This window comes from Bos indicus x Bos taurus, chromosome 23 (genome assembly GCF_003369695.1).
Source record: "Bos indicus x Bos taurus breed Angus x Brahman F1 hybrid chromosome 23, Bos_hybrid_MaternalHap_v2.0, whole genome shotgun sequence".
In the NCBI taxonomy this organism is placed as follows: Eukaryota; Metazoa; Chordata; class Mammalia; order Artiodactyla; family Bovidae; genus Bos; species Bos indicus x Bos taurus.
In genome coordinates this window covers 212,073-224,513 of record NC_040098.1, presented here as the reverse complement: position 1 = coordinate 224,513, position 12,441 = coordinate 212,073, and the positions used below count along the sequence as shown (strand labels likewise).

The window sequence follows — 12,441 nt, the reverse complement described above, 5'->3', positions numbered from 1 at the left end:
TTACAATTAAATAATGTTTATTTTTATTTTTTATTTTTTTCTAATTTTATTTTATTTTTAAACTTTACATAATTGTATTAGTTTTGCCAAATATCAGAATGAATCCGCCACAGGTATACATGTGTGCATCCATTTCTTATTTTCCCCTTTCAGAATCTATGATTATAAGGATTTTTTTCCCCCTATATCTCATAGGTATTGTTGCTGGAGGTCACCAACAATGATATTTTTGCATCAGTTGACTGAACTTTGGGCTTCACAGACATTTTATTGATCACCTGAAATCACTTTTCTGCTACACAATTTCCTAATGGCATTTTTCATCTGGTCATTTCTCAAGGTATAGATTAAGGAATTTAACATGGGAATTATTATACTGTAGAATACACCGACTGATTTATCAACAGGCAAAGTAACTGCTGGTCTCAGGTACACAAATAAGCAGGGCCCAAGGAACAGGATAACTGCTGTGATGAGAGAGACACAGTTAGAGAGGGCCTTGTGTCTGGCCTCCAAGCTATGGGTCCTTAGGGTACGCAGAATGACCACATAGGAGCCAATCAAGAGGAGCAAATTTAACAGACAGAGGAAACCATTGTTGGTAGGAACAAAAAGTCCTAGAATGTGAGTGTCAGTACAGGTCAGATCTAGCAAAAATATTAAGTCACACATACAGTGATCTATGATGTTAGGGCCACAGAAAGGTTATCTAATGATGAAGACAAGCTATATGGTTGAATGAATAAAGCCTCCCACCCATGCCACTCTCACTTGCAGCCCACACAGTCGCCAATTCATAAGGGTCGTGTAGTGCAAGGGCTTACAGATGGCCACGTAGCAGTCATAGGCCATTACAGTGAGCAGGATGACATCAGCACTTGCAAAGACATGTTCCCTAGAGATCTGCATCATGCATTCATTGAAAGGGCTGGTTTTCTTTTCATAGAGAGAATCTATGATCAGTTTAGGGGTAATGACACAGGAATAGTGGGCATCAACAAAAGAGAGATGGGACAGGAAATAGTACATTGGGGACCTTAACAGTGGACTGGCTTTGATGATAACCGTAGTGAGCATGTTTCCTATCATTGAGACAATGTAGATGACCAGAAACACAACAAATATGATATTCTGCATCTTTGGATCCTGTGAGAGTCCCAGTAGGATGAACTCTGTCACATTGTTTTGGTTATCTACGTATCTCTGGTTGTGATTAATTATGTTACCTGAAAAAGTGTCAAAATTTATTAATTCAACCTTGAATTAATTAATATTGTCAATGTAATAATGAATGCCTAAATTCTATGGGTTTTGATTCTTATGATTTATCTGAGATAGAAAAAAAGACAGTAATCATTCAAGAAAAGACAGTAATTATTCAAATTGTCTCCTGGGGAAGGTGATTTTTTAAAGTACAGACATGAAAAATATGCAGATAGAAGCCAGAGATTATCTGTGTATGTGAGATGACTCACAGCCTAAGGTGAAGCAGTGAATTTCACATACAGTGGCAGCTAAGCCTGAAGAGAGAGGTAGAAAATGCATGCAGAGGCTATGCATTCAAAGCTGGGCAACTTCTCTTTTATTTTTAGGAAATGGCCAACCTGTAAATGTAACTTAGAGTATGAATGTAAAGATAAAGAGAGGTTTGAAAAAGTGAGAATATTGGCTTTAACTCTAGTAAAGATCTTTGTGTGATCTCGATGAAGCTGGTTGAGGTTCTGTATGGAGATAGAAGCCAGAGAAAAGAAACCCTGATACCAGATATTTGTAATTGTTGACCTAAAGTTTAATAGATATTGAATGGTAAGTAATGGCAGAATACCGAAGCTACCACAATATATTTGATAAAGCATATCACCTAAATCCAATGACTTTATAATAACTAATGAATATACTTTTAATGATTGATTGTTATATGCATGGCATGGTAGCAACATGTGTGTATTATTATTTCATTCCTCTTGCAGATGAAAAACAATCTCAGGAAATCACATTAGATGTAAATAATAGTAATACTAATATTTGCTAAAACTTCCTGAACACTTCCTCAGTGTTCTCAGTGCTCTAATTTTTCTTTGAAGAAATTGGTTGCAATTCTCATTGCAAATTTGTGATCTGATCACTACTGTCATTTTGTACTTATTTTACACATTAAGGAATAGAAACCTAGAAAAGTTAAAGCTCTTGTGCAAGGTTAGGCAGATATTTAATATCCAAATAATATTAGATTTTTTTCTCTGTATGCTTAACCCATTGTCTAGATTTTTATACTACAATAAACAATGTTTAACTAGTAAATTCCTTTTGATAAGATCATAATTACTATAGTTACTTCAATATAACTTCAGAAACATACCTATGAGGAAAATTCATCAACACACAAATACACATGTAATCACACACACCATACTCACACAGGATAATATATTGAACTCTTTAATATCAATAACTATGTGACACTGCTTTCACTGATGTTTCATTTCATCTTATTTTCCTCACTTTAATTTCTCCCTCTTGAATTCCCCTGCAATGAATAGTCCTGCAGATTCTCCCACACGACATTGAAAATGGTGACACAGCAGTGAATCATGTTGTTTTGAGAATCAGAAAGGCCATACTATCAGGTCCTTCTCCACTTGCAACTTCTTGATCTTGAGTATATTTCTGGCACCTTACATCTTGTTTCCTCTACAATCAAGTGAGAAGATTGAAGTCCACCTTAGAAGCAGTTATGAAAATTGATAGAAGAAACACATATGAACATATTCACCATATCATGGAGGACACACAAAGGACCTTCACTTATTTTTGACTGTCTGTACACCTCGTTGTAAGAAAAATAGACATTTTGAGCAACAATACAAAGAGACATTTAGCCATGCAGTAAACTGAAGAATGGTCATCTCCAATTTTACTTTTAAAGAAGCCACAGAGACCCATATTATACACTGTGGTTGATCCCAAGAGTTCTTCATATTCCTGTTGGTCTAAACAGATGATGATTTACATCATTTAATATTCACATTATTTTTATTTCCTGTGTGAAGAGTATTTAAATTTTCTTTTCATTCAAATGATCAATCAAGTATCTCATGGCAAAAGGACTGTATCTGGTATTAGAGAGCTGTATCTTCTAAATTTTTTATCTCTATGAGCTTCATAATTTTCCATCTGTCAAGTTAGGTTAATGATATTTACCAACCATATTGTGAACAAAACCTGAAGATGAAATGCTCCGATTCCAATACTTTATTTTAAAATATTGGAACATCAAGTTTGCTTTATATGTAAAGTAACAACAATTAGAATAGTAGTATAACCATCTTTGGTAAGCATTGGCACTATTGAAGGGCTTACCTTTTGGTCTTAGGTCATCTTAGTGATATTTCAGGGTTTTTAGAAATAATCCTGTCTTCCAATTGACCCCTTCTTGGGATTTCTTTGGAAAGAATGATGCTAAAGCTGAAACTCCAGTACTTTGGCCACCTCATGCAAAATGTTGACTCATTGGAAAAGACTCTGATGCTGGGAGGGATTGGGGGCAGGAGGAGAAGGGGACGGCAGAGGATGAGATGGCTGGATGGCATTACTGACTCGATGGACGTGAGTCTGAGTGAACTCCGGGAGTTGGTGATGGACAGGGAGGCCTGGCGTGCTGTGATTCATGAGGTCACAAAGAGTCGTACACGACTGAGTGACTGAACTGAACTGAACTGAACTGGGATAGGTAACTTTCGATATGAAAAATATGGCACACTTAAAAGTGAATGTTCAGATAATTTGTATCAAATCAACAGTTCTCTGTAAGTCTTTTTATGGGTATAACTGTTTCCTCCTAGCATAAACCTCTAAAACTTTCTACAGAAAACCCTGGACTTGAATTTAGAATGCATTCACTCGTAACCTGATGTAGAAATGATCTTCTATACATGGTTCTGGTTCCATAGGCAGAATGATGAATGTGTGGTGAATACACTTTCAAATGTTTCATTTACCCTTGATGAACTTTGCTCTAGAGAGGTAAATAACAACAACAATAAAAAAATATATGAAAATGTCCATAAAATGCATGGATATTTAAACAGTTTTCCACAAACATTCAAGGACCTTGTCTTGTAGCTTCTTTTTCTCTTCTGGGAATTAATTACTTCTTTTGATGGAATGGCTTTGGCTTAGAAGCAGGTATTCTGGAGAGACATACTTGAGAAACATCCATTCTAGAGTGGGAAATTGTATTCCCTGCACTTGCAACCAAATCATGTGAGTCCACAATCTGTATATGAATCTGGGTTTCAAAGAAAATTTAATGGCATGTGATAGAAAGGGTGTCATGTTTCTAGCATGGGTACCTGTGATGTATAGTTAAACTGTGGACTCATCTTAAATAGAAAACTTCTATTTTCTTACCAATATTAATCCTTTCTGGAAATCTAGGACTGATTGCTTGTACATTAGAGCAGTGAGGGCATAAAATTAGTGGAAACCTTTTCAAAGTGCCTGAAATAAAAACCTTTTATTCCCCATTCACCAGAGAGTAATGGAAGTAAACAGAAACTCTAATAGGATCCAGATGATTAATATCTGGAACATGTATGATGGTCAGCATGGAACATATTGAACTTCTGGAGAGATATCTAAAGCACAAGAAGGGAAGCCTACATCAAACAATTTCTTTCCACATTCTGATCACTATGTATTATTTTCTATTTATTTATGCTAAGAGTTATGAAGTGATAAGTTACTGAAATTTTTGTTTGCATTTCCTGATGACTAATGATTTTGAGCATTTTTAGAAACTATTTTTATGGGTATATGTTTTCACTGGGAAATTTATTTTCAGATTATTTGCACAATTTAAAAATATGAGTTCTGAGTATCTTTATGTTCAGTCACCAAGTCATGTTTGACTCTTTGCGACTCCTGAACTGCAGCACACCAGTTTCCCTGTCCTTCACTGTCTCCCATAGTTCAGATTCATGTTCAATGAGTCAGTATCTTTAACTTAGTTATTCATGATTTTTATGTATTCCAAACATATGTGTTTTGTCATGTTTATTATACAAAGTATGAGGTATTTGTATATAAAATGTTATGCAAGATTGATCCATTATACACAAACACAGTTTTCCCTTAGTTTGTGAATTTTCTTTAATTTTTTAAAGTCTTTAATTTTTTTGGTAGTTTTATGGTTTGTGCTTCTCATATCATATCTAATAAATATTGATCAAACTTTAGATCTCTTTGCCTTTTCCTACTGTTCATGGGGTTCTCACAGCAAGAATACTGGAGTAAGTAGACAATCCCTCCTCCAGACTATCTTACCTGTCTTCTGAGAAATCTGTATGCAGGTCAAGGAGCCACAGAATTGGACATGGAAGAACACCCTGGTTTAAAATTGACAAAGGAGTATGTCAAGTCTGTATATTGCCAGCTGCTGGTACAACTTATATGCAGGTAGATCATGAGAAATCTGGGCTGGACAAATCACAAACTGAAATCAAGATTCCTGGGAGAAAAAAATCAACAAGTTCAGATATGCAGATGATACAACTCTAATGGCAGAAAGTGAAGAGGAGCTACAGAGACTCTTGAAAGTGAAAGAGGAGAGTGAAAAAGCTGGTTTAAAACTCACCATTCAAAAAACTACAATTGTGGCTTTGTAGTAGAGCCTGAAGTCAGGTAGGTTGATTCCTCCAGTTCCATTCTTCTTTCTCAAGATCGCTTTGGCTATTCGAGGTTTTTTGTATTTCCATACAAATTGTGAAATTATTTGTTCTAGCTCTGTGAAGAATACTGTTAGTAGCTTGATAGGGATTGAGTTGAATCTATAAATTGCTTTGGGTAGTATACTCATTTTCACTATATTGATTCTTCCAATCCATGAGCATGGTATATTTCTCCATCTATTAGTGTCCTCTTTGATTTCTTTCACCAGTGTTTTATAGTTTTCTATATATAGGTCTTTAGTTTCTTTAGGTAGATATATTCCTAAGTATTTTATTCTTTCCGTTGCAATGGTGAGAAATATAGATCAATGGAATAAAATAGAAAGCCCAGAGATAAATCCACACACATATGGACACCTTATCTTTGACAAAGGAGGCAAGAATATACAATGGATTAAAGGCAATCTCTTTAACAAGTGGTGCTGGGAAATCTGGTCAACCACTTGTAAAAGAATGAAACTAGACCACTTTGTAACACCATACACAAAAATAAACTCAAAATGGATTAAAGATCTAAACGTAAGACCAGAAACTATAAAACTCCTAGAGGAGAACATAGGCAAAACACTCTCTGACATACATCACAGCAGGATCCTCTATGACCCACCTCCCAGAATATTGGAAATAAAATCAAAAATAAACAAATGGGACCTAATTAACCTTAAAAGCTTCTGCACATCAAAGGAAACTATTAGCAGGGTGAAAAGACAGCCTTCAGAATGGGAGAAAATAATAGCAAATGAAGCAACTGACAAACAACTAATCTCAAAAATATACAAGCAACTCCTACAGCTCAACTCCAGAAAAATAAATGACCCAATCAAAAAATGGGCCAAAGAACTAAATAGACATTTCTCCAAAGAAGACATACAGATGGCTAACAAACACATGAAAAGATGCTCAACATCACTCATTATCAGAGAAATGCAAATCAAAACCACTGTGAGGTACCATTTCACACCAGTCAGAATGGCTGCGATCCAAAAGTCTACAAGCAATAAATGCTGGAGAGGGTGTGGAGAAAAGGGAACCCTCTTACACTGTTGGTGGGAATGCAAACTAGTACAGCCACTATGGAGAACAGTCTGGAGATTCCTTAAAAAACTGGAAACAGAACTGCCTTATGATCCAGCAATCCCACTGCTGGGCATACACACTGAGGAAACCAGAAGGGAAAGAGACACGTGTACCCCAATGTTCATCGCAGCACTGTTTATAATAGCCAGGACATGGAAGCAACCTAGATGTCCATCAGCAGATGAATGGATAAGAAAGCTGTGGCACATATACACAATGGAGTATTACTCAGCCATTAAAAAGAATACATTTGAATCAGTTCTAATGAGGTGGATGAAACTGGAGCCTATTATACAGAGTGAAGTAAGCCAGAAGGAAAAACATAAATACAGTATACTAATGCATATATATGGAATTTAGAAAGATGGTAACAATAACCCTGTATACGAGACAGCAAAAGAGACATTGATGTATAGAACAGTCTTATGGACTCTGTGGGAGAGGGAGAGGGTGGGAAGATTTGGGAGAATGACATTGAAACATGTAAAATATCATGTAAGAAACGAGTTGCCAGTCCAGGTTCAATGCACGATACTGGATGCTTGGGGCTAATGCACTGGGACGATCCAGAGGGATGGTATGGGGAGGGAGGAGGGAGGAGGTTTCAGGATGGGGAACACATGTATACCTGTGGCGGATTCATTTTGATATTTGGCAAAACTAATACAATTATGTAAAGTTTAAAAATAAAATTAAATTAAAAAAAAAAAACCTACAATTATGGCATCTGGTCCCATCACTTCATGGCAAATAGATGGGTAAACAATGAAAACAGTGACAGATTTTATTTTCTTGGGTTCCAAAGTCATTGTGGATGGTGACTATAGCCATGAAAATAAAAGACACTTTCTCCTTGGAAAGAAAGCTATAACAAATCTAGTCAATGTATTAAAAAGCAGAGGCACACTTTACCAACAAAAGTCCAGTCAAAGCTTTGGTTTTAAAGTAGTCATGTTCAGATGTGAGAGTTGGATCATGAAGTAGGCTGAAGGCCAAAGAATTATTGCCTTCAAATTGTGGTGCTGGAGAGGACTTTTTAAAGTCCCTTGAACACTAAGAAGATCAAACCAGTCAATCCTAAAGGAAATCAACCCTGAATATTCATTGGAAGGACTGACAGGGAAGCTCTAATACTTTGGCCACCTGATACGAGAATACAACTCATTGGAAAAAACCCTGACCCTGGGAAAGATTGAAGGCAAAAAGAGAAGGGGACAGCAGAGAATGAGATAGCTAGGTAGCATCACTGACTCAATAGAGATGAATCTGAACAAACCTCTGGAGTTTGTCCCACTAAGGACATGGGAGCCTAGTATACTGCAGTCCATGGATTCACAAAGAGTCCACCAAGACTTATCAACTGAACAATATCCTCATGATAAAAATACTTCTTTTAGAATTTTTATGGTTTTAGATTTTACATCTAGTTCACAGACTTATTTTGCGTTAATATTAGTGTATAGTGTAAAGTATTGTTGAGGTTCATTTTTTTGCAAGTGGATATCATATTGATCCAGCATTTGTTGAAAGATCTATTATTTCCACCCTGAATTTCTTTGATATCTTTGTTGGGAAATTCATACATTTAGATTTTCATGAACATTCTAATATGTTTAAATAGCACATAACTTGTTTTGTAGTAATTTTATACTATGCCTTGAATTTAAGTAGAATAAATCCTTTCTTGAGAGTGATTTTCTACCATGAGCTTTCAGACCAAACCAAGTCTCTAAAAGATCAACAAGACTAGGAAATGGATCACTTAACTAAGAAATCTGATTTTCTCTGTAGGTTAGTAAATGCTTTGTATTGTAGGATTCATCTGTATAAAATACAATTCATCTGTATAAAAATGCAGCATGAGTTTGAATTATTTTACAAGTTCCCCCTGGATATGGCCATATGATTTCTGTAACTTAGTTTTGTTATCATGTTGCTGTTGGTTTTCTCACTCAGTCAAGTCAGAGTTTTTGTGACCCTATGGACTGTAGCCCACCAGACCCCTCTGTCCATGGGATTTCCCCAGCAAAAGTACTGCAGTTGGTTGCCATTTCTTTCTCACAGAGATTCTAGAATTCAGTAAGTTTGTGGCTTGATTACTGTCATTCTAGGCCTTATATGTGAATTCTGAAAAAAGTTTCCATATAGGCAATTGCATCTTTCCATCCTCTGAAGGCATAAAATAGCTGTTAAATACCAGTGAAATACTGACCTCTTTGTCCCTCAGTCTCATATAATGGAAAAATTGCTGGGGTCACAGCTAGGTTAGTGCACACATGGCCTTGAGCACAAAAGAATCTTAAAGTACTTCTTCCTGTTCATCCAAGTAGAAGCCCAGGCCATATATTGGTGTAATTAATCATGACCTGAGATACAGGTATAATAGAAACAACATGACAGAATCTGTTCTACTGGGGTCTCACAAAATCCAAAGAACCAGAAAATCATATTTGTTGTGTTTTTGGTCATCTACCTTGTCTCTATGATAGGAAATGTGCTCACTATGGTCACCATCACCACCAGCTCTTTATTAGGTTAACCTGTGTGATAGTTCCTGGCCCATATCTCTTTTGTTGATGCCTGCTACTCCTGTGTCACTATTTCCAAACTGATCATATATTCACTCTATGAAAACAAAATCAGCCTTTTCAATGAAAGCATGATGCAGATCTTGGGGAACATGTCTTTGCAGGTGCTGATGTCATCCTACTTACTCTGATGGCCTATCACCCTGTGCGGCATCTGCAAGCCCTTGCACTATACGACCATTATGAATCAGTGGCTGTGTGGACTGTTAGTGGGAGTGGCATGGGTGGGAGGCTTTCTTCATTCAGCTGTAGAACTCCTCTTCATCATCAGAGTACCCTTCTGTGGCCCTGCTGTTATAGATCAAAAACAGTCCAGGACTACTCTTAAATATTTGATGTTTTATTAAAACCAAATTGAAGCCTAGTTTCACAAGCTTGATTATTGTATATGTATTCATAAGATTTCATCCTAGTAAAATGCATTGAAGAAATTAAAAAATATAGTGATGAAGCTTTCCTGGTAGTCCAGTGGTTAAGAATGTGACTGCTAATGCAGGGGACACTATTTGACCCCAGTCCAGGAAGATTCCACATTATGCAGAGCAACTAAGGCTGTTTGCCACACTATGGAGCCCACATACCACAACTACTTAAGCCTAAGTGCCTAGAGCCTGTGCTCCTCAACAAGAGAAGCTATCATAGTGAGAAGCCCACACACTACCACAAAGAGTAGTCCCAGCTTGCCACAACTAGAGAAAGCCCACACACAACAATAAAGTGGCAATGTAGCAACAATTAATTAATTAAAAATAAATGCACAAAAAATAAGCAAAACAACAACAGTGATATTCAGCACTAATCTTTATAGCAATACAAAAAGGCAAGCACTTATATTATCTTCATTTTACAGATGGGTAAACAAACGAAAGGAGTACATTCTAAAACAGAAATATTGAAGAACATGTAACTGAAATCTAACTGACATCTCAGATCATGCACTTAAGTGCTGTGTGAGATGGCCAAGGCAATGATGATCGAAGAGCAGCATAACTATACTAATTAATATTTATTGATTTGGGGACTTGAAAGACTACCTATCCATTTCCCTATCCATATATATACATACACACATATATATGTTGCATATATATATATGTATTTACATGTGTACACACATAAATAATATTCATACATTTAATTAGTTATAACAATTATATGAAAAATATAATACCAGTTCAGTTCAGTCACTCAGTCGTGTCCGACTCTTTGTGACCCCATGAATCTCAGCACACCAGGCCTCCCTGTCCATCACCAACTCCCGGAGTTCACTCAGACTCACATCCATCAAGTCAGTGATGCCATCAAGCCATCTCATCCTCTGTCGTCCCCTTCTCCTCCTGCCCCCAATCCCTCCCAGCATCAGAATCTTTTCCAATGAGTCAACACTTCGCATGAGGTAGCCAAAGTACTGGAGTTTCAGCTTTAGCATCATTCCTTCCAAAGAAATCCCACGGCTGATCTCCTTCAGAATGGACTGATTGGATCTCCTTGCAGTCCAAGGGACTCTCAAGAGTCTTCTCCAACACCATACTTCAAAAGCATCAATTATTTGGTGCTCAGCCTTATTCACATTCCAACTCTCACATCCATACATGACCACAGGAAAAACCATAGCCTTGACTAGACGGATCTTTGTTAGCAAAGTAATGTCTCTTCTTTTGAATATGCTATCTAGGTTGGTCATAACTTTCCTTCCAAGGAGTAAGCGTCTTTCAATTTCATGGCTGCAGTCACCATCTGCACCATACCCCCAAATATATATATATACTTTAAATTATTTTCTCTCATTATAAGGGTTGTCTTTTCATTTTGTTTATGGGTTCCATTGTGGTGCAAAAACTAAAATTTAATAAGCTTTCATTCGTTTATTTTTGTTTTTATTTTCATTACTCTGGGAGGTGGATCCAAATAGATATTGCTATGATTTATGTAAAAGAGTTTTCTGGTTATTTTCCTCTAAGACTTTTATAGTGTCTGGCCTTACATTTAAGTTTTTAATCCATTTTGAGTTTATTTTTGTGTATGGTGTTAGGAAGTGTTCTAATTTCATTGTTTTATATATAACTGTCCAGTTTTCCCAGACCACTTATTGAAGAGACTGTTTTTTCTCCATTATATATTCTAGCTTACTTTCTCATAAGTTAGGGGACCATAGGTGCATGGGTTTGTCTCTGTGCTTTCTATTCTTTTTTTGTTGATCTTTATTTAAATGCTGAAGAGGATGTGAAGAAAATGGAACCCTCCAACACTGTTGACAGGAAGGTAAATTTATGCAGTAGCTATGGGGAACAGTATGGAGGTTCCTTCAGTTCAGTTTAGTCACTCAGTCATGTCCGACTCTTCCTGACCCCATGAACAACAGCACGCCAGGCCTCCCTGTCCATCACCAACTCCCAGAGTCCACCCAAACCCATGTCCATTGAGTTGGTGATGCCACCTAACCATCTCATCCTCTGTCGTCCTCTTCTCCTCCTGCCCTCAATCTTTCCCAGTATCAGGGTCTTTTCAAACGAGTCAGCTCTTCACTTCAGGTGGCCAAAATATGGGAGTTTCAGCTTCAGCATCATTCCGTCCAAGGAATATTCAAGACTGATTTCCTTTAGGATGGACTGGTTGGATTTCCTTGTTGTCCAAGGGACTCTCAAGAGTCTTTTCCAACACCACAGTTCGAAAGCATCAATTCTTTGGTGCTCAGCTTTCTTTACTCACATGCATACATGACTACTGGAAAAACCATAGCCTTGACTAGATGGACCTTTGTTGACAAAGTAATGTCTCTGCTTTTTAATATGCTGTCTAGGTTGGTCATAACTTTCCTTCCAAGGAGTAAGTGTCTTTTAATTTCATGGCTGCAGTCACCATCTGCAGTGATTTTGGAGCCTCCCAAAATAAAGTCAGCCACTGTTTCCACTGTGTCCCCATCTATTTGCTATGAAGTAATGGGACCATATGCCATGATCTTAGTTTTTTGGATGTTGAGCTTTAAGCCAACTTTTTCACTCTCCTCTATCACTTTCATCAAGAGGCTCTTTAGTTCTTCTTCACTT

General features: G+C 37.0%; 1 pseudogene; it reads right to left on the bottom strand.

Moving 5' to 3' along the window:
• Nucleotides 1–267: 267 nt before the first annotated feature.
• Nucleotides 268–9,548, bottom strand: LOC113882243 (annotated as a pseudogene).
• Between the last annotated feature and the right edge of the window lie 2,893 nt (nucleotides 9,549–12,441).